This window comes from Mus musculus, chromosome 17 (genome assembly GCF_000001635.26).
Source record: "Mus musculus strain C57BL/6J chromosome 17, GRCm38.p6 C57BL/6J".
Lineage (NCBI taxonomy): Eukaryota > Metazoa > Chordata > Mammalia > Rodentia > Muridae > Mus > Mus musculus.
The window spans coordinates 9,382,069-9,403,819 of NC_000083.6; the positions used below are offsets into that span (position 1 = coordinate 9,382,069).

The 21,751-nt window shown below is 40.8% G+C and overlaps 1 pseudogene; it reads right to left on the reverse strand.

Annotated features, from left to right (window-relative positions):
* Positions 1-18,945, reverse strand: part of Gm7947 — a 79,161-nt pseudogene extending 60,216 nt beyond the window's left edge.
* Positions 18,946-21,751: the final 2,806 nt, after the last annotated feature.

The window sequence follows — 21,751 nt, forward strand, 5'->3', positions numbered from 1 at the left end:
TGGAGTAACATATAAAGGCAGACCTATTAGAATTTCTCTAAACTTCTTACCAGAGACTATGAAAGCTAGAAGAGCCTGGTGTCATACAGACCCTAAAAGAACACAAATGCCAGAACAGTCTACTATACCCAGCAAAACTCAATTATCAGAGATGGAGAAAGCAAGATATTCCATGACAAAACCAGCCCTACTCAGGATAATAGAAGGAAAACGCCAACACTAGGAGGGAAACTACACCCCAGTAAAAGCAATAAAGTAATCTTCTTTCAACAAACCCAAAAGAAGATAGCTACACAAACATAAAAATATCATCAAAAATAATAGGAAGCAACAATCACTCTACTTTAATTACTCCTAACATCAGTGGACTCCATTCCTCAATAAAAAAACATAGACTAACAGACTGGATACATAAACAAGACCCACCATTTTGCTACATACAGGAAATATACCACAGTTTCAAAGACAAACACTACCTCAGATTAGAGGGCTGGAAAACCATTTTCCAAGCAAATACTTCCAAAAAACAAGTTGGAGTAGCTATTCTAATATCAAATAAAATCAACTTTCAAGCAAAAGTTATCAAAAAGAATAAGAAAGGACACTTGATACTAAACAAAGGAGAAATCTACCAATAAGAACTCTCAGTTCTGAACATCTATGCTCCAAATGCAAGGGCACACACATTCATAAAAGAAACTTTACTAAAGTTCAAAGCACACATTGTACCTCACACAATAAAAGTGGAGGAATTCAACAATACACTCTCATCAATAGACAGATCATGGAAACACAGAGACACATTGAAACTAACAGAAGTCATGGACCAAATAGATTTAACAGATATCTATAGAACATTTCATTCTAAAACAAAAGAATATCCCTTCTTCTCACCACCTCATGGTACCTCCTCCAAAATTGACCATATAATTGGTTACAAAACAGTCCTCAAAATATACAAAAAGATTGAAATAATCCCATACATCCTCCCAGATCACTGCAGATTAAGGCCTGTCTTCAATAGCAACACAAACAACAGAAGGCCCACATACACATGGAAGCTGAACAATGACCTACTCAATAATAACTTGGTCAAGGAAGAAATAAAGAAAAAAAAGACTTTTTAGAATTTAATGAAAATGAAGACACAACATATCCAAACTTATAGAACATAATGAAAACAGTGCTAAAATTCATGGAAAACTCATTCCTCCAAACAGCACACCTGAAAGCTCTAGAACAAAAAGAAGCAAATACACCCAAGAGGAGCAGACAGCAGGAAATAATCAAACTTAGGGCTGAAATCAACCAAGTGGAAACAAAAAAGAACTATACAAAAAAAAAAATCAACAAAACCAGGAGCTGGTTTTTTGAGGAAAATTGACATGATAAATAAACCCTTAGCCAGTCTGTCTTAGTCAGGGTTTGTATTCCTGTACAAACATCATGACCAAGAAGAAAGTTGGGGAGGAAAGAGTTTATTCAGCTTACACTTCCATACTGCTGTTCATCACTGAAAGAAGTCAGGACTGGAACTCAAGCGGGTCAGAAAGTAGGAGCTGATGCAGAGGCATGGAGGGATGTTCCTTACTGGCTTGCTTCCCCTGGCTTGCTCAGTCTGCTCTCTTATAGAACCAAGACTACCAGCCCAGAGATGGTCCCACCCACAAGGGGCCTTTCCCCCTTGATCACTAATTGAGAAAATGCCTTACAGTTGGATCTCATGGAGGCATTTCCTCAACTGAAGCTCCTTTCTTTGTGATAACTCCAGCTGTGTCAAGTTGACACAAAACTAGACAGTACACAGTCTAACCAGAGGGCACAAAGACAGTACCCAAATTAACAAAATCAGAAATGAAAAGGGATATATAACAACAGATACTGAGGAAATAAAAAAAAAAAAAGTCATCAGATCCTACTACAAAAGCCTATATTCAACAAAACTGGAAAATCTGGATGAAACGGACAATTTTCTAGACAGATACCAAATACCAAAGTTAAATCATTATCAGATAAACCCTCTAAACAGTCCCATCACCCCTAAAGAACTAGAAGTAGTCAGTTTGAAACCAGATGGGTTTCATTCAGCATTGTTTCAGACCTTCAAAGAAGACCTAATACCAATGCTCTTTAAACTATTCCACAAAATAGAAACAGAAGGAACACTACCCAATTCGTTCTATGAAGCCACAATTATGCTGATACCAAAACCACACAAAGACCCAACAAAGAAAGAGAACTTCAGACCAATTTCCCTTATGAATATCAATGCAAAAATACTCAATAAAATTCTTGCAAACTGAATTCAGGAACACATCAAAATGATCATCCATCATGATCAAGTAGGCTTCATCCCAGGGATGCAGAGATGGTTCAATATATGGAAATCTATCAACATAATCCACTACATAAACTCAAAGGTGGGGGGGGGGGACAGGATCATCTCATTAGATGCTGAAAAAGCATTTGACAAAATTTGACATTTCTTCATGTTAAAAGTCTTGGAAAGATCAGAAATTCAAAGCACATCCTAAACATAGTAAAAGCAACATACAGCAAGCCAGTAGCCAACATCAAACTAAACGGAGAGAAACATGAAGCAATCCCACTAATACCAGGGACTAGACAAGGCTGCCATCTCTTGTTCCCTATCCATTCAATATAGTACTTGAAGTTCTAGCTAGAGCATTTAGACAACAAAAAGAGGTCAAAGGGATACAAATTGGAAAGGAAAAGGTCCAAATATCACTATTCACAGATGACACAAAAGTATACTTAAGAGCCGGGCGTGGTGGCATACGCCTTTAATCCCAGCACTCGGGAGGCAGAGGCAGGCGGATTTCTGAGTTTGAGGCCAACCTGGTCTACAAAGTGAGTTCCAGGACAGAGAAACCCTGTCTCAAAAAACTCAAAATAAAAGTATACTTAAGTAACCCTAAAAAATCCACCCGAGAATTCCTATACCTGTTAAACAACTTCAGCAAAGTGGTTGGATATAAAATTAACTCAAACAAATCTGTAGCCTTCCTCTACTTGAAGGACAAACAAGCTGAGAAAGAAATTAGGGAAATGACACCCTTTACAGTAGTCAGAAACAGTATAAAATATCTTGGTGTGACTCTAACTAAGCAAGTGAAAGATCTGTATGACAAGAACTTCAAGTCTGAAAAAAGAAATCAAGGAAGACCTCAGAAGATGGAAAAATCTCCCATGTTTGTGGATTGGCAGGATTGATATTGTAAAAATGGACATTTTGCTGAAAGGAATCTACAGATCCGGTGCAATTCCCATCAAAATTCCAACTCAATTCTTCAGTTAGAAAGAGCAATTCTCAAATTCATTTGGAATAACAAAAACCCAGGATAGGGAAAACTATTCTCAACAATAGAATAACTTCTGGGGGAGTCACCATCCCTGACCTCAAGCTGTACTAAGAGCAATAGTGATAAAAATTGCATGATACTGGTACAGTGACAATGGATTAGAATTGAAGACCCAGAAATGAATCCCCACATCTATGGTCACTTGATCTTTGACAAAGGAGCTAAACCCATCCAGTGGGAAAAAGACAGCATTTTCAACAAATGGTGCTGGTTCAACTGGTGGTTATCATGTAGAAGAATGTAAATGATCAATTCATATCTCCCTGTACAAAGCTCAAATCCAAGTGGATCAAGGACTTCCACATAAAACTGGATACACTGAATCTAATAGAAGAGAAGGTGGGGAAATTCTGGAACATATGGGCACAGGGGACAAGTTACTGAACAGAACACCAATGGCTTATGTTCTAAGATCAAGAATTGACAAATGAGACCTCATAAAATTGCAAAGCTTCTGTAAAGCAAAGGACACTGCCAATAGGACAAAACAGCAGCCAACAGATTGGGAAAAGATCTTTAACAATCCTACATCTAACAGGGGGCTAATATCCAATATATACAAAGAACTCAAGAAGTTAGTCCCCAGAGAACCAAATAACCCTATTAAAAAATGCAGAACAGAGCTAAACAGAGAATTCTCAACTGAGGAATCTTGAATGCCAGAGAAGTACCTAAAGAAATGTTCAACATCCTCAGTCATCAGGGAAATGCAAATCAAAACATCCCTGAGATTCCACCTCACACCAGTCAAAATGGCTAAGATCAAAAATTCAGGTGACAGCAGATGCTGATAAGGATGTGAAGAAAGAGGAACACTCCTCCATTGCTGGTGGGATTGCAAGCTGGTACAAACCACTCTGGAAATCAGTCTGGTAGTTCCTCAGAAAATCTGACATAGTATTACCTGAGGACTCAGCTATACCACTCTTGGGCATATACCCAGAAGATGCTCCAATATGTAATAAGGACACATGCTCCACAATGTTCATAGCAGCTATATTTATCATAACCAGAAGCTGGAAATAATCCAGATGTCCCTCAACAGAGAAGTGGATACAGAACATGTCATACAATTACACTAAGTAACACTACTTAGCTGTTAAAAACAACGACTTCATGAAATTTGCAGGCAAATGGGTGGAACTTGAAAATACCATTCTGAATGAGATAACTCAGTCACAAAAGACACACCATGGTATGCACTCACTGATGAGTAGAAATTAGCCCAAAAGTTCGGAATACCTAAGATACAATTCACAAACCATATGAAGCCAAGAAGAAGAAAGACCAAAAGGTGGATGTTTCAGTGCTTCTTAAAAGGGGGAACAAGATACTCACAGGAGGAAATACAGAGAGAAAGTGTGGAACAGAGACACTGTGGTGGAAAGGCATCCAGAGACCGTCCCACCTGGGGACCCATCTCATATCCAGTCACCAAACCCAAACACGATTGTGGATTCTGTGAAGTGCTTGCTGACAGGAGTCTGATGTGGCTGTCTCCTGAGAGGCTTTGCCAGAGCCTGAAAAATACAGATGTGGATGCTCACAGCCAATCCTTGAACCGAACGCAGGGTCCCTAATGGAGGAGTTGGAGAAGGAATTAAAGGAGCTGAGGGGATTTGTAGCCCCATGGGGTTAGCAACAGTCTCAACTGGCCAGCCCCCCTGAGGTCTCAGGGACTGGAGTACCAACCAAAGTGGAGGGACCTATATGGCTCTGGCCGCATATGTGGCAGAGGATGGCCTTGTTGGTCATTAGTGGGAGGAGAGGTCCTTGGGTCTGAGGGTGTTCAATGCCACAGTGTAGAGGAATGCCAGTATGCAAAGATGGGAGTGGGAGGGTGGGTGGCAGAGCACCTTCATAGAGGCAGGGGGAGGGGGAATAGGATTGGGGGCTTCTGAAGGGGAGACCTGGAAAGGGGAAAACATTTGAATCATAAATAAAGAGAACATCCAATACAAACAAACAAAAAACAAAAATGAATTTCCATAATTATATAGCAATTCTCATTTAAAACATATCCATCCTGGGGGCTACACATGGAGACTTAGGAAGTAAACAACTCACAAGTCTCAGAAAGTTTCTGAGTATGAGAAGATTCACAAGACCCATCTCTCCTCAAGTTCAGATATGCTGGAAGGGCTGTGAGGGGGAGGAGACTCTGATTGTCAAGCTGCCTGCAGAGGGCTCCAAGGTTTCAGCTTTCCAGAGTCATCACACATATAGTGGGCTTTCTGGTGCTCTTCATTGTGTCTGTGTCTGGTTTAGGGATCAAAACAATGATGACATTTGTGAATGATTTAGATTCTCCTTTAAATTATTTAAAATTCTTTGAAAATAATGGCGTGAGCTCTTTAATTTGATGACAAACATCACTAGTGCTGCAAGGCCCTGTGCTTTGGCTGTTGTTAGGAGAATTTTATTACTGTTTTTAATATTTTTTTGGTCAATTCAGGTTCTCTATCGCCTTATAGTTCAGTTTGGTTGTGTGTGTGTACACACACACACACACACACACACACACACACATATATGTGTGTGTGTTTCCTGGGGTTTAAATTTATGAAGTTTTCCCTATCTGCATTAATTAATCATCTTGTTGCTGTCATGAAATGCCTGAAAAGAAGCAATTTGAAGGGGATCGCTTAATTTTGGCTTATAGTTTGGGGGATCGAGTCCATCATGGACATCATAGTAGCAGATGGGAGGCAGCTGGTTGTATCACATCCAAAGGATACAGAGAACAATGAATGCTGGTGCCATCTGGCTCTCTCCTTTTCATCCAGTCTCTTATCTACATTATTAAAGTCCTTTATAGTGTTATGTAGCTCTCCAGTCTCAAATCTTTTTCATATGATGAAATGAATTTCACTTATACTATTGATCTCTCTTGTATCTCGTTGAGTTTGATGTAATCATCAGTTTGATTTTTTATCTTGGGCAATTTATTTATTTATTTTAAAATACTTATATTTAATTTTTAAAAAATTATATATGTGTATTACTTTAATGTATTGTCAGTATAGCTACCTTGGCAATAATTCTATACTCAATATTGCCTATGTCTGTAGGTCTGTAGCTTGGGTTCTAGAGTTTGTGATAATGGAATGTAGCTTTTTAGAAGAAAGAACAATTTCTGTGGTGCTGTGCATGGTACGGACAACTGTGTATGTGGGTTACCCACCATCTTCCATAAATCATTTGAGGCAAGTTTTCATGGTAGATCCACATGGATGAGAAGCAGATATTAGGGCAGCAGAGATATAATGCCTATCCATTTCCAGAAACTATGCAAATTGTGAACCACTTCAGTGATACAGGATACTTAGAAGCAAGACATGGTATGTGTCTGTCAGAAGTCAAGTCTCAATCAGCATAGCCAGTGGGATGTCCATCAGTGTCTAAGTGCTGTGTTCATGGCTCCAACTAATAATAATGCTCTCTTCAATCACTTCCAGGACAAACAAGACTACCCAGATCCTCCTCAGAGCCTCAGAACCCTTAACCTCTGAGAATAGACTGTCTAGTCTGCTTCTTGGAACCAGAGGAGAGTGTATCTAATTCTTGGTGGTCGTCTTGGACCCAGGATTCCACAGCTGGCATGTGGCTGATGCTGTGGCAACAGGAGGGTAGATGTAGTACTCATATTGTTTTCCATTAGCCTCTGAAGAAGAGCTATGCATGGTTGGCTGCCTAGATGCCTCTCAGAGACCATGTGAAGATGGAAATGATACCTCTAGGTCAAAGGACCAGATAATCTAAGCTTCCAGGACAGCTGGCTGCTTCATATTTCTCTAAACATGTGTGCGTCAAAGTGGCTCTTCCCAGAAGGAACCTAAGGTGGGGGGCACAGCATGGGTGGGCTGTTTTCTTGGGGCAATGCTACACAGTACTAACCTAACAAGTACTTAAGATGACTTTAGAGGGTATCAGGAGTATATAACTACAAATGTTTGGGGGTTTTGGTAGGAATGATAAATGGAGGTCTCCTACAAGGGAAGTTCCACTAGGGTCAGGATTAATCTTTACAAACCTAATGGTAGATATTGGCTATATGAAGTCCTGCTCTATAATGTATGTCTGTGTTCCATAGAAGCCCTGTCCCATTCCAGAAAGAGGTCTGGAGAGATGGGTCAGTGGGTAAGAGTGCTTGCTTCACAAACATGAAAACCTAAGTTTGGATACTAGAACTCACATAAAAACCAGGTGTAGCCATGCCTATCCCTGTAACTCTAAGGTTGTTGTTAGGGGTAGAGACAAGAGAATTCTTTGGGCTTGCTGGCTATTAGCCTAGCTTGGTTCAATAAGAGACCTTGTATAAAGAGAATAAGAGAAAGACTGATAGAATAGGGCTCTGTCCCCTATGCTTGTGTACAAACATATATTATATGATATACAGTGTGTATGTAATATTATTCATATATGTCTATAAGTTTTTAAAAGCACCCCAGTGAAATGTGTGTTCCTTCATTCTTCTTTGTTTCTGTCTTCTCTCTCTGACTGTCTCTCTGGCTCACTGTATGGCTCTCCCTTTCTCTCTCTCTCTCTCTCTCTCTCTCTCTCTCTCTCTCTCTCTCTCTCTCTCTCTCTCTTTCTCTCCAGAGAAGCAAGCCTGACTCCTTTAGTCTGATACCTCTCTGTTTATTGATCAGCTTGAGTACACGTCAATGGCAAAGTTATATGAACTTAGACACAGAGAATTGCTCAGGAACTCTCTGATAAGACCACAAATGTTCCCAAGACCCCCTCCACTCTTTTGTGCTTCTTCGGCATTAATAAGCCACCATCACACTAGATGATTGTTCAATCACTCTGATTGATGCTATCAACATTAGTCATTCAGTTTCCCTGCACCCTACAGAGGGTGTGGGATCATGTAATGAGAAATGCCGAAATGAAGTTTTATTCAACTGAATTCTAATTTTAAAGTGACTATTACATTTACAGAGGTGGTCTCGAATCCCAGGAGCAGTGCTTTGAGAGAAAATGGCTCACTTTAAATTTCTGCCCTGTTGTTTTTCCTTTGGGTATTGACTAAAGGCACAATCCACAGGCAACAGGTATAAATACACAGTCAAAAATTGTCCGGGAACACAGAGGTGGCTGTACTCTCACTAGCAAGGGAATGTCAGAGCTAGTTCAGGGCACAGTGCACATCATCTAAGTCATTCTACCATGGGGAGAGTTAAGTACATTTCAGAGGGAATGGAGGAAATATTCACTACTGCCCAGGGCCTCAGGGAGGAGGCTGAGTCGTCTACATCTTTATATGATAGCTTAAATGTCCCTCTATTTTCTGTTTTCATGTATTGGACAAAAAAAAAGGGAGGATTTTAGAGAGAAAAATCCTGACATTGGTTCATGTTTGCTTAGTATGGGTAGAGTCATTTCAGTGATATGCTTCAAATCCAAGCACTTGCAGTGGCTGCTGGGAGAGCAGCTTTCAGTCTCTCGGGCTAATAAAGCTTTCTGCATCCAGGGCCATACATTGTCCCTAGAGGTTTCATTTGCAAGAGAGCCAGAAAGTGAGAGCAGAGCCCGTGGCCACTGGAGGGTCACAGAGAGTTCGTGTACCAATAAGGCAGGGCCCCAGAGATGATTAGTAAAACTATCCAGCAGCCAGCAGCAAGGCCTCTGCAGCCTGTCCTTGCTTTTTATTTGTATAGTTTCTAAATTACATTTTAATTAGTGTGAAAAGTCATGGCTTTCCACATCCCATCCCTGTGAAAGCATCACTTCATCTTGCTGTTATTTACCCCCCCAACCCCAACCCGTGTCACATTTTCATTTTTTCCCCTTCTGACTTCACGATGCAGCGACACATGTGGCTACCTTCAAAAATCAGCTTCAGCCTTAAGGCCATAGATAGATCAACTGACTGATAGGTTATAGGTTTTTAAATGGAGATTCTGCTTAGGAGAGAAAGCTTTTTTGGGGGTGGGGATTGGAGGGTTTCTAGACAGGGTTTCTCTGTATAGCCCTGGCTGTCCTGGAACTCACTTTGTAGATCAGGCTGGCCTCGAACTCAGAAATTCACCTGCCTCTGCCTCTGGAGTGCTGGGATTAAAGGCGTGTGCAACCACGCCTGGCTAGAGAAAGTTTTGATAATTAACATTTTATCTTAATTTTCCTATCCATCCCTTTTTGTTTTTTCCTTCCAGGCCATATTCACACACCTGAACACTCGTATGAACAGAGGACAACATATTTTAAAGTAGATTCTACATGAGATAAAAGCACTTGGTAAGTATCTATGTGAGTCTGGCTTGTTTCACCTCACACAGTGTTCTCCAGTTCCATCCATTTTCGTGAAAATCACCCGGAGCTTAGTGTGCTCAGAACACTGCCTTTATCTAGCTGTCTGTTGATGGCACCTGCACTGACTCCATAGCATGACAACCATGAATAATTCTGTAGTGATTACATGCATAGATATACACGTAGCTCTGTGGTGTGAAGACTTATTTCCCTCTGGGCCAGTGTCATGGTATGTTGGTGGACCCTCCAGACTGATTTTCCTAGTATCTACATCATCTCCCATCCTCACCAGCTCTGTATAGGGCTCTTTCCATGTCAGATTCTCACCAGTGTTTATTGATACTTGTTTTCTTGATGGTAACTATTCAAAGTACAATGAAAGGAATCTCCGTGGAGTTTTAAATGCTTCCCCCAGATGGCTAAGGATCTGGGACATGGTTTTGTGTGTGTGTGTGTGTGTGTATGTGTGTGTGTTGACAAATTATATTTCTTTTAAGAACTATTTTTTCAACTTGTTTGCTAACTTAGGGAATTATTTCTTGTTAAGTTTTTGAGGTATTCCTATTTCTCAGATATTAACCACCCTGTCAGAAATACAAATGACAATGATTTTTTTCTTCCATTCTGCAGTCTGTTTCTCTACTATTTGTTCCTTTTGTGAAGAGATTTTTTATTTCCATAATTTCAGTTGCCACTTGTTATTTCCTAAGGTGCTGGCCTCCGCAGTCTTTGCTTGGCTAGTCCTTCCAAGTGTAGTCTTATCTTTTCCAGTGAGGAGATTCATTTCAAACTTTTGGATCTTAAATTGTTTTAGTTTCCTTGGTTTTTGATGAAAGATCTTCAGACTATAGCCCAGGCTGGCCTAGAACTCAGACTAGTTCTGTCTCAGCATACTGAATTTTGAATTGATTATTGTCAGCTCTGACCCTTATTGTCTCATTGTTTAATTATTTGGGGCTTATTTTGTTCTTGTTTTTTTTCTAAAACATTAAGGTGCATCATTAAGTTATCTATTTGAAATCATCATGATATTCAACGTAAGCTCTCAAGGTTATAAATGTTCCTTCTGCTGTACCCCAAAGATTTGGATATGATTCTTCAATTTTTATTTGTAGCTCATAAAATTTTAACTTCTTTCTTGATTTCTCCAGTTACCATTCAAGAGTGTATTGTTCAATCTTCATATGTTTGAGTCATGTCTGTAGTTTTGTTCCTCTCTAATGGAGGAGCTGGTGGTCATAAAGGACAAAGAGCTGAATTTCTAAGAAAGACAGAAGACTAATATATGGAGGAAGAAATGAGAACAGCTTATTAAAGCAAGAGAACAGCTCCTTCCAAGATAGGAAGGGGCCCAATGCTGGCAGCTTGTTAGCCAGACCCTGGATTGGATAGGGCCTTTAAGTTCTCCCTTTCCCTTATTGGTTCTATTAGACAGCCTCCCTTGTGCCTTCCACCACGTCTACTCACTATGTCTTCTAGGAACAAACAGCAGCCACAGGAAGGAGTCTACTCTTGTCTTCCCTTTCTGCTGTGTCCTCTTCATTCTCCCTCACCTCCATGATATTATACAATAGACTAAATTATTTTGATTTTTTTTCATATTCATTAAGACTGTTTCTAGACTAAGATTGTTATCTAGTCTAGAGAAATTTCTATGTATTTCTGAGAAGTATGTGTATTGCATAGTTGTTGGAGGGTATGTTCTATAGCTGCCTGTCAGATCTATTTGATGCACAGTATAAAGATGTTTAAGTCTGAAATTTCTTTCTTCTGTAATTGGCATATGTGTTCAGAATAATTACACCTTTTAATTTTTTTTAATACTATTTTTTTGTTTTTCGAGACAGGGTTTCTCTGTATAGAGAGGCTGTCCTGGAACTTACTCTGTAGACCAGGCTGGCCTTGAACTGAGAAATCAGCCTGCCTCTGCCTCCCAAGTGCTGTGATCAAAGGCGTGTACCACCACTGCCTGGCTATAATTACATCTTTTAGATAGCTCTTTCTCTTTAGTAATATAGAATGACCTTCATCTTGTTTCACTAATTCTATCTTGAAGTCAATTTATTAGAAATAAATCTGGATACTCATTTGTTTTCAACTTCTGTTGACTTGGTATTTTAATGTCCACACTTGATTTTCAGGACCTGTGTGTCTTTCCAATGGTGTGCATTTCTTGTAAACAATAGGTAGATGGAGTCTGTTGATACTCCAATCACTTGCTCTGTGTCCTTTAACTGGAGTCATTACTATTTTCTTTTAATACTATAATTGAAAGGGGTAACTCCTGTAATTTGGGGGATGAGTTTTTGGAATGATGAGACGTTTGCTTTTTTTTTTTGTTTGTTTTGTTGTTTTTTGTTTGTTTGTTTGTTTTTTCCTCTCCTGCTTGTTGGAGGCTTACTTGCTCACTAAGTTGGACATGATTCTTCTATACTCCTCTGTCTTTATCTATTCTTTTCACCAAATGTATGGTTTGCTGTGCTGCTATTTATGTGCATACTATTCCAGATATCTCTTCTTATATATTTAGGGATCTCGTTAGTGGTTATCTCATTCCTGTGGATCTTATACCCATTCATCACTCCAAACAGAGGAGAAAGGAACGGAATTGCTGGAAGAACAACAACTCCAAGCCAAACGTGACATATACCTACCTTTAATAAAATCAACCATAGAATAGAAGATGACAACAGTTATGTTGATTGTTTTATGAATTAAAACTTATTTAGATTGCAAGTAAAATTAGTACATAAATAAAATGAAGAAAAGGAGACGATTTAATAAAAGAAGGAAAGAGAAGATGTTGGAAGATTGCTACGAAGGGAAAGGGAAGAGAGCAGAAGATAAAAAGTTGCTGAAAAATAAAGATCCTTAAGCAAAATCATGTAATTGTAAGAGGAGAAATAAAAATGTAAAATAAAAATAAAATTAAATCCTATTAGAAGTGTAGTACAACAGCAAAGGGAAAACCATTAAAAAGATCAAGAGTTGGAGTGGTGACTTTCTGAACCCTGTAAAACTGGAGTCAGCCAGGTAGAAAGGGCTTAGCTGAGACTGAAGAGTTGTCCCTTCTGTTTCAGCTGCTGTGGACTCAGAGTATCCTGTGGTCAGCCATCCCGACATGTCTTCCCTGTCCTTCTTCACACACCAGACGCTTTTGCTGAATACTCTTAGTTTCACAGTCTGTGGGCTGAGGATTTTCTCAAATGTTCCATGGACTCTCCAGACTACACACCCCTAGGCTGCTAGTGTTCTAAACAAGTGGCAGGGTCCAACAGACCTGAGAAGGGAGAGAAGCAGACACAGCAGTGGCTGCTGGGTAGGAACACCAGGCCTTATGATGGCACAGCCCATTGACCAGTAAACACCATGTTCTCAGGATGAAACTGCAGAAGTCTGAAATCCAGAGCTTTGAGCTCTCAATCCCATTTACAATGAACCTCAAGCCAGATAGATGGTTCAAGAGACTGGGAATGATCAGACTCTAATTATGTTCAGGGGATGAGCTCAGTTATAAGACACAGTAGGCAATGTTATCATTCATGAAATCTTCTCTGTGTGATCTGGCCTTCTTGTTAACTGCACTTAAAAATATTTGTTTTAGAATTTCATATATTTTGATTATATTTACCCCAACTTTTCCTTGTAACCCCAACTTCTCCTTGTAACAACTCCTCTAACCCCCTAACTTCATGACCTCTTTTCTTTAAACCTATGGAGTCTAGTTTGTGCTATCTATATACTTCCAGGTTTGGGAGTGATCCACTGGAGTATGGCCAACCTACAGAGGTCACAGTCTTAAAAGAATATGTGTTCTTCCTCTCTTAACAGCCATCAATTGCTGACAGTTCACTGATTGGTGTATGACTCTAGGACTACCTTTTTCCTCATGCTTGGATTGTTGTCTGGCATGATCTTATGCAGGTCTTGTTCATTTTATATCACATGCATGCTGTTGAGGTCACATGTGTGACTAGAGTGTTGGGTATGAAAAACACTACTTTGATGTGGTCATCTACTGCCTCTGACTCATATTCTTTCAGTCCTTTTGTCCATGATGATTCCTGAGTCTCAGCACTTTTTAATACATAGTGTCCCCACTCCCCTTTTCTCCATGCATCTCTTAGGTGTTTCTCCTCCCAAACCTTGGATATGGCCGTTGACCCCAGATTCCCTGACTTACAGTTCTCTGTTGTTATCAGATCACCATAGCTTGGTCTTAAACAACAGGTTCCTTCTGGAGATAGCATTGACCAGAGGCTACTAAGACTTGAGAAGTTCCTAAAAGGAGGTCTTCTTATGGCCTGAGTCTTGTGAGAGTGCTGGGCCTTGCCCTGTGGGTGGGACTGCCAGCCTCTTTCACCAGAACCATCTGGATTACCCTTGGATGAGGCTCTGCTCTCTGAATCATCACCAGGGTGCCACACCTGGATTCTGCTCCATTGCTGAAGGGCCATTGTGTTGTTACTCCGCTCTCCTCAGTGCTCCTCTCTCCTTGGTGATAGTTGGTGTTCTTCTCTCTGTTTGCTTTATTGGATGGATATGACCAAGTGCAGTGTCCATACACACCTGACATTTGCAACTACTTCCTTCTTTGATATTTGAAACTCAAGATCAAAAGGCACTAATTTGTCTCTTAAAAGAAAACAGGAAAGTGAGTTAGCTCTTTGGTACAGGGCAGCCATTGCAACTTGAATGGCAGGAAATTATCTGTTCTTTATGTTTAAACCAAGTGTGTTCTACTGGGCCTTTCATGAGATCAGCCTGGTATCCAGTGGCCACATTGGAATGCTTGCTTCTCTTGTTCCCTCACTAGAAGCAGACAGACCAGGGCAGTGAGGAGGCTGCTCTATTCTCCTGGCACCATAGCTTTGGGACCCTTTTGCTATTCTTTGCTTGTCTCAACTACTGAGGCTGCCCCTGAAAACAGAAGGTTTAGGATTGTAAACCTGTCAGACTATCTTTAGTCTGGCACGAATTCACAACAAAAGACAAAAGCTAAGGTGGGAAGTTTATCACATAGTCCAAATTTTGCTCTAAATACCTTTTGTTTTCTTCTTTGTGAGAAACAGATGAGAAATAAAGTTTAGGTATTGTGATCTTATTCCAGCACTTGCTTGGGAGTCTGAATATTACAAGTTCAAAGCCAATTGAAACTGCGCATCAAGTTCTAGGATGTTCTGGACTTTATGACAGGGCACTCTCCTTTAAAAGAGAGAAGAAAAAAGAAAAGAAGAGAAGAGAAGAGAAGAGAAGAGGAGAGGAGAGGAGAGGAGAGGAGAGGAGAGGAGAGGAGAGGAGAGGAGAGGAGAGGAGAGGAGAGGAGAGGAGAGAAGAGAAGAGAAATAAAGAATAGCGTTGTTGGAAATGGTTTGAGGTGCTCTCTGGCCTTCTCACTGTCACAGTGAGCACTGCCAGTGACAGCTCGTGTTTAGTTCGTCAGTCCCCATCATGTTCTCTAAGTACTGGAGCTGCACACTCTTCTCTAACTCCTCTCCTGTTGATAAAGACTCACTTTAGTTTATTAACAACAACAAGAAAACAACAACCCCCTTCTCAAAACAAACAACAACCAAACAAAGCTAAAACAAAAAAATTTAAAATGGGGTAAAAAAAATAATACCCCATTTAACATACCAAGAGTCTGTCAAACTAGCTGCTAAACCTGAAACATCACAAACACAGGGAAAAAATTTAACTTGAACAAGGGCAGTATTTGCTCCTCTCAGGTAATGTAGGCATTTGGCTGTATTCCGTAATTCTGCTGCTGTGACTTGTTCAGCCCATCTTCTACTTTTGTCCTGGCTTTTGTGTTAAATTACAGATGATTGTTCCTAATCGTACCTCCATTCCTCTGGAGCCGCAGGAGTCATCTTAGGCAGCCTGTGGGTCCTGAGAGCCTCGGAGTGCCCATATTGTGTCCCGAGAGCAAGGTTTTTTATGCAAAGAGAAGGCAGTAGATAACACTGGTGAGTTGTGTTGACCTTTGGCTTGTTTATTTTAGATGCACAGTTGAGACTGCAGAACTATTGGAACTACAGACTCTTTCCCTTTTTATTTGACTAAGACAGCCCAAATCCTGTGCTTTCCGAGGGCCGGGGAGAGCAGAAGTGATCTTCATCCATACTGGTCATACCTGCTCAGCGGCAGACATTCCCAAGAGTTTTGGCAATGTATTTTTAATGAATGGCCATGCTCAACCTCATCAGCTTTGGGAGGTTAATATTCATGTCTACATTTTAGGATTGCGCTTATTGATATTTAGAAAAAGTTTTAAAAGAATTGCAAGCCTTTTGGTTACTTAGCATCAAGATTTCGATTTGAACCAAATATGCCAGCTCTTAAAGAGCCCTTTGATGGAGGGTTAGGTAATGATCCAAAGAGTTCTACAGTGCCACAGAGATCAGAAGGAGAATTGATTTTATGAAACATAATCGATGACAAAACAGACTGAAATTGTTGAGTATTCAGGGCTTAGCTAAGCCATGGGTTGGAAATGGTATAAACAAGTGGGTAGCTCGGGCAGAAGGTGCCACTGGAACAGGGACAGCAGCTGCAGGAGGCAGACATTAGGCAAGAGAAAGGCAGCCACAGTGGGAAGATGGAAACATCAGAAGTGCCTGCCTGGACTCTTGCTGGGTTTTATCTCAGAGTTCACAGCAAGGGCCATGGAGCCCTCTCCTTCTCGGAGGACTTTAAGAGTTCTTTTTATCATGACCTTCAACAATATGGAGACACTTTCTGTAAGTGTGCTTTTGAAATGATGTTTTTGGATGAAAAACAGACAGAGATGAGTCAAAGATAAATGTTCTCAAGTTGCAACAGAAAGAGCACACTGGGTTTCTGGGACCATGATGACTTGGACTTGTGGGCTGGCTTAGCTGTGGCATGCAAGGACTGTACTAGTGCCCTTTTCCAAGCCTAATTGTTGCCCTCTTAAATCCTAGTGAGAGAGTCAGAAATACTGGAGTAAATGAGGAGGCAGTAACTGCTTGTAATTGCTACTCCTAAAACAATGCCCTTTCTGAAGGAAAAATCCCGGGAGTTAATTAGATGCTGTGGCCCTGTCTTTATGCTGTGGTGTCGCTGAGCTTCCCTGATGATTGCATTTTCAAAAGGGCCCACATGTTGCCAATGATTGCTGGGTAGGCTGTGGGAAGTCGACAGTGTACTTAAAACAGAAAGCTATGGAAGCTCGGAAACTCTGTACTGCCTGCATTCTTTCTAAGAAGATTAAATCAACTGTGATGGTGACTTCCTCTCACATGCCACTGTTTGTTATTCTGATATTTAAAACACTATAAAACCATAAAAATTAAAGGATGATATATGCCTGTGTATATGTAGGAATGTTTCCTAGAATTTTGCAGACATTAAGTTATATTCTATGTAGCTCTCTTAAAGTTAAGTGTTTGAAGGAGAATTCAATGCACTAAAAATTGGACTTTGATTGTTATCTTTAGATTTTTTTATTTTGTGTGTATGTGTGTGTATGTATGTATGCATGCATATATCTATGCAGTACCCATAGAAGCCAGAAGAGGGTGTTAGATCACCTGGAATCTGAAATCAAATAAGTTTGAAGGAGAATTCAATGCACTAAAAAGCAAACTTTGATTTGTATTTTTAGATATATATGTTTTGCCTGTGTGTGTGTGTGTGTGTGTGTGTGTGTGTGTGTGTGTATGTATGTATGTGTGCATAACATGCATGCAGTGTCTATAGAAGCCAGAAGAGGGCATTGGATCAACTGAAACTAGGGTTATAGGTTGTGTACCACCATGTAGGTGCTGGAAACTAAACCCAGGTCTTCTGAAAGAGCAGCAAGTGCTGCTAACCACCAGGCTATCCCACTCAACCCATGCTTTGATTTTGTCATATAACCACACAAGGCCCATAAATATAAGCAGGATTAAAAATGCTACAGACCTGACCCTATGTGTCCTCCCTATGCTGTCTAGGGTAGCATGGTAGGTAGATGGTAACACTTAGCCCCAAGAAAATACAGAAGACACATTGTGACCCCAGCTAGAACACTAGCCACTCAGGCACAATTTTCTACTTTGGGGAACAGGTTGTTGGGATCTACATACTCCAGAAAGCTCTGGACCAGACTCATATTGAATATGTTAGACAAATATATGGAGAACAAGTGCCAACTATGCTTGCCTAGAGCTGACAGAATTGCAGACCTATGCAGAGGGCATCATGCAACCACTGAGCAGGTAGCTCCCAAAAGCACAAGTTAAGATCAACAGGACATTGGGATGGAAATGATGAGGTCAGGAAAACTGGAAAAGGTAATAAACATGAGGGCTTGCCACTGGGTATGAGATGACCAAGGAGACCAGATAAGAGGAAGAGAGGCCCCTGGGAAGATAAGGCCAGTGTGAGCTGGCTCCTGAACATACTTCATTGGGTATAAGGATGACTTCTAAAGAGCTGCCACCTAGCCCAGAAAGGAGACATCCCCAGACTGCCTTGTGGACAAGAGCCAGATGTAAGGTAATGAAGGAAGACTCCAGCTTCATCTTCAGAGCTGTGATAGGTCTTAGATCTGAGATATGGTAAAAGTGCAAGTTGCAGGTATAAGCTCTCGTGAACCCTGCCTCAGAGACATGCCTCATGTGAAAGTGACACAAGAAAAGTTCTAGGACCCCTGGGATTAGAAGAGGTTTTCTCCTCTGATACTGAGTGAGCATAGCTTGAGAGTGTAGAGTGTTTGGGGTCCAGAAAAATTGAATAAGCCACCAAAGCCACACTGAGCCAGGGGCCTTTGTCTAGTGAATTTAAAAAGTGAAATTCACAGACCATAAAGGGTATGTTTTAGAGAGAGATTTATTCTAGTACCACAGGTAGAAGAGAGAGAGAGAGAGAGAGAGAGAGAGAGAGAGAGAGAGAGAGAGAGAGAACAGAGCCCTGTAGGTTGGGCTGCCATTGAACTCCGAGGCAAGAAGTCTTTTACAGCATGGGGGCACTGTGGCAGGAACTGAGGTGAAGCTTGGGGACTGAGCTGAGCCATCCACATTCTCTTTGCCGTTCCGATCATGTCCGTACTTGCATCAGGGTCAGAGATCACAATGAACTAAGAACTAGAACTCTTCATTTCTGGTCTCCAGTGAGGATGTTGCAGCTGTAGCTTTGTGGTCAGTGCCCTATGTGATTAGTTTCTGTCTCCTGTTTAATCAGAAGCCCCATAGCAAAACATAATACAAATCAAATTATCCTTTTCCAGGAGCCCCCACTCCCCAAACCATTCTTGGAATTCTCTGGCTTACCTGGTGATCCCGGGCACTGGTTGCATCTTTGGTAGAGTTTGCTGAGAGCTGTCCAATATTCCCAGCAAGTGGTTCTCTGCCACAAGCCCATTGACATCTTGGTCCTAATAAAGGGTCTCAAACTTCCTTGCTATCTATCCATTCCATTTTCTCTCCTTTGTGGAGATAAGATCCTGGGCATACTGGGTAGAAGTAACAATCTAATTTCTCTCTTTGAGACCTCTGAATGTGGTAGTTTGATATGCTTGGCCCAGGGAGTGGCACTATTAGGTGGTGTGGTCTTGTTGGAGGAAGTGTGTGATTGTAGGTGTAGGCTTTAAGACCCTCATCCTAGCTACCTGGATGCTAGTCTTCTCCTAGCCACTTTCAGAACAAGAAGTGGAACCCTCAGTTCCTCAGCCCCCTATCTACCTGGATGCTGCCATTCTCTCACCTTGATAATGGACTGAACCGCTGAACCTGTAAGCCAGCCCCAGTTAAATGTTGTCCTTTATAAGAGTTCCCTCGGTTTTAGTGTCTCTTCACTACAGTAAAACCCTTACCAAGACAAAGCTTTACCATCAGAGAAAATATTATAAAACCCCAGGGAACATAAGGAAGGATTTCTCATTGGGATCTGAGACTTATTCCTATCTAAAGGTAAACAATGTATCACATTTAGCAGCAGTCTCTGTGAGACATTTGGTCAAACTCAAGGCTTCCTTCACACTAATCCTCTAAGACTGGCTACATAGCCTCTCTTGAGAGTTAGCACACATACACTCCATATTGCCAGTCCTCCAGGCCCTCAGTAACCTGGATCATACAAACGCATAGGCAAGAAGAACCTTTAACACTAAGATTGAACACAAAAACTATACAAAGAGGTTAAACATGAAAGGGGAGTACTGCATTCAAAGTCTTCTGCAATTGGAGACAAAATGAAGTGCTGGGAAATGTAGGGGGAGGTGGACTGATGTGCTGAGATCATCTGTGTTTGCTTAATAAAGCTAAAGTCCACCCCTCTGCCCTCAGAGACTGGAAGTTGATGGCAGTGGTTTTCTCCATAAGCATTCTTTTTTGTTTTCTTCCTTGTAAATATTGCTTTTATTCCTCAGATGAAGTGATGAGATGAGAGCCATACCCAAGCTATGCAGATATAAGGCTTGCGCTGAGAGCCTAGACTGTATTCTTCTAGATTCTGATCCTCCCTAAGCCTAGGTCTGGAAGCTTCTAGCCTCCATAGGATATAATCTTCCTAGCTGACTCAATTCAGCTTCTCTCAGCTTTTGACTGAATTTCTCTGCCTGGCCCCTCATATATATCCTACCCCCACTCTCTGTTCTTAAGTAGCCTCTCTTCCTCTGTTTTTCTCATGTGAGTTGGGTATATCCTATCTCTGATTCATTTTGTCAAATCTTTCTCTGGCTTATCACTTTGTCTGCCACTCAATTAGACATCAGTTTCAAACATGACTGCCTCCTTCTACAAATTAAATTTACCTTCATTTTTAGGGATTAAAGATGTGTATACTAAGGGTGTTTATTCCAGCAAATCATACTGTAATACAGGGCATGTGTGCATTCTAGTCAGATCATATTTTGGATGTGAGCCCTTACCAGACGGCCATGTTGATGATTTTCCTCTATACTTCCTGCTTAAACACAACATGTATTTAAGCTCCACATATTGTGTAATTATTTTTAATGTTAATTTTTTTCCTTTTATTGAAAATGATTTTTTTCATATATAATATACTGATTACAGTTCTTCTCTGTTTCTCCCTCCCATCTTTCAATGGAGGAGGTCCTGAGATGTGAGGGAGATGAGTATGACCAAAAGTAGAAATATTCACTAGGCAAAGAGACAGAGGAATTGGTGATAGAAAGTTTCCCCAAAATAAATACTATCTTAAACGGGAAGCCAGGAGCCTATAATCTGATAGGCACTTGTTTAATCTGTGGGGAATGCTTAGGCATCTTATCTCTATAAGATGACCAGACAGCAAAGAGGAGGAATGGTAGCCTTTCTTAGTGGAACATAAATCACTCTTTAAAAGAAGTCTAAAGGTAGACTCTGTCCCCCATGCTATATTTCTTCTTTTTAACTGCTGAATTGTGGTGAGATCCTTGACTGACAGTTTCCCAAGACTGAGTGGGTACATGATCTATAATGCGAAGCAAGCCACACTAAGTCACATCTCTTCCTTTCTCTCGGCTTTGGTTTACTGGGTGATACAAGGGGTTATGAACTCAGTGCAAGCAGTGTATCAAGACTTAAATTTAGGCTCAAAAACGAGTTCAAGGAAAGTCCTCTTACAGAGCCATGAATCACTCTACATCTGTGAAGAGGTTTTTTGAAATAAGAAATACATAATGGAAGTCAAGTATAAAAATACACATAGGGCAGTTGACTTAAGTACACAAGCAAGGGAAGATTAAAACAGCATAAAGACATGGATAAAAATTCGAACTGAACAGGAAGTAAGGGGAGAGAAAGGAAAGAGAGAGAGAAAAAAAAGAAGGAGAAGGAGAAGGAGAAGGAGAAGGAGAAGGAGAAGGAGAAGGAGAAGGAGAAGGAGAAGGAGAAGGAGAAGGAGAAGGAGAAGGAGAAGGAGAAGAAGAAGAAGAAGAAGAAGAAGAAGAAGAAGAAGAAGAAGGAGAAGGAGAAGGAGAAGGAGAAGGAGAAGGAGAAGGAGAAGGAGAAGGAGAAGAACTAATTGCTCTCACAAAATCCTTAATGCTCCTTCTCTGGGATACCAGTCCATGGCCAGCTTCCATGGCTAGCTTGGGAAGACATAATTTCACATCTGCTATGGTTGCCATGGTTGCGATATACTTTTAAACACTAACC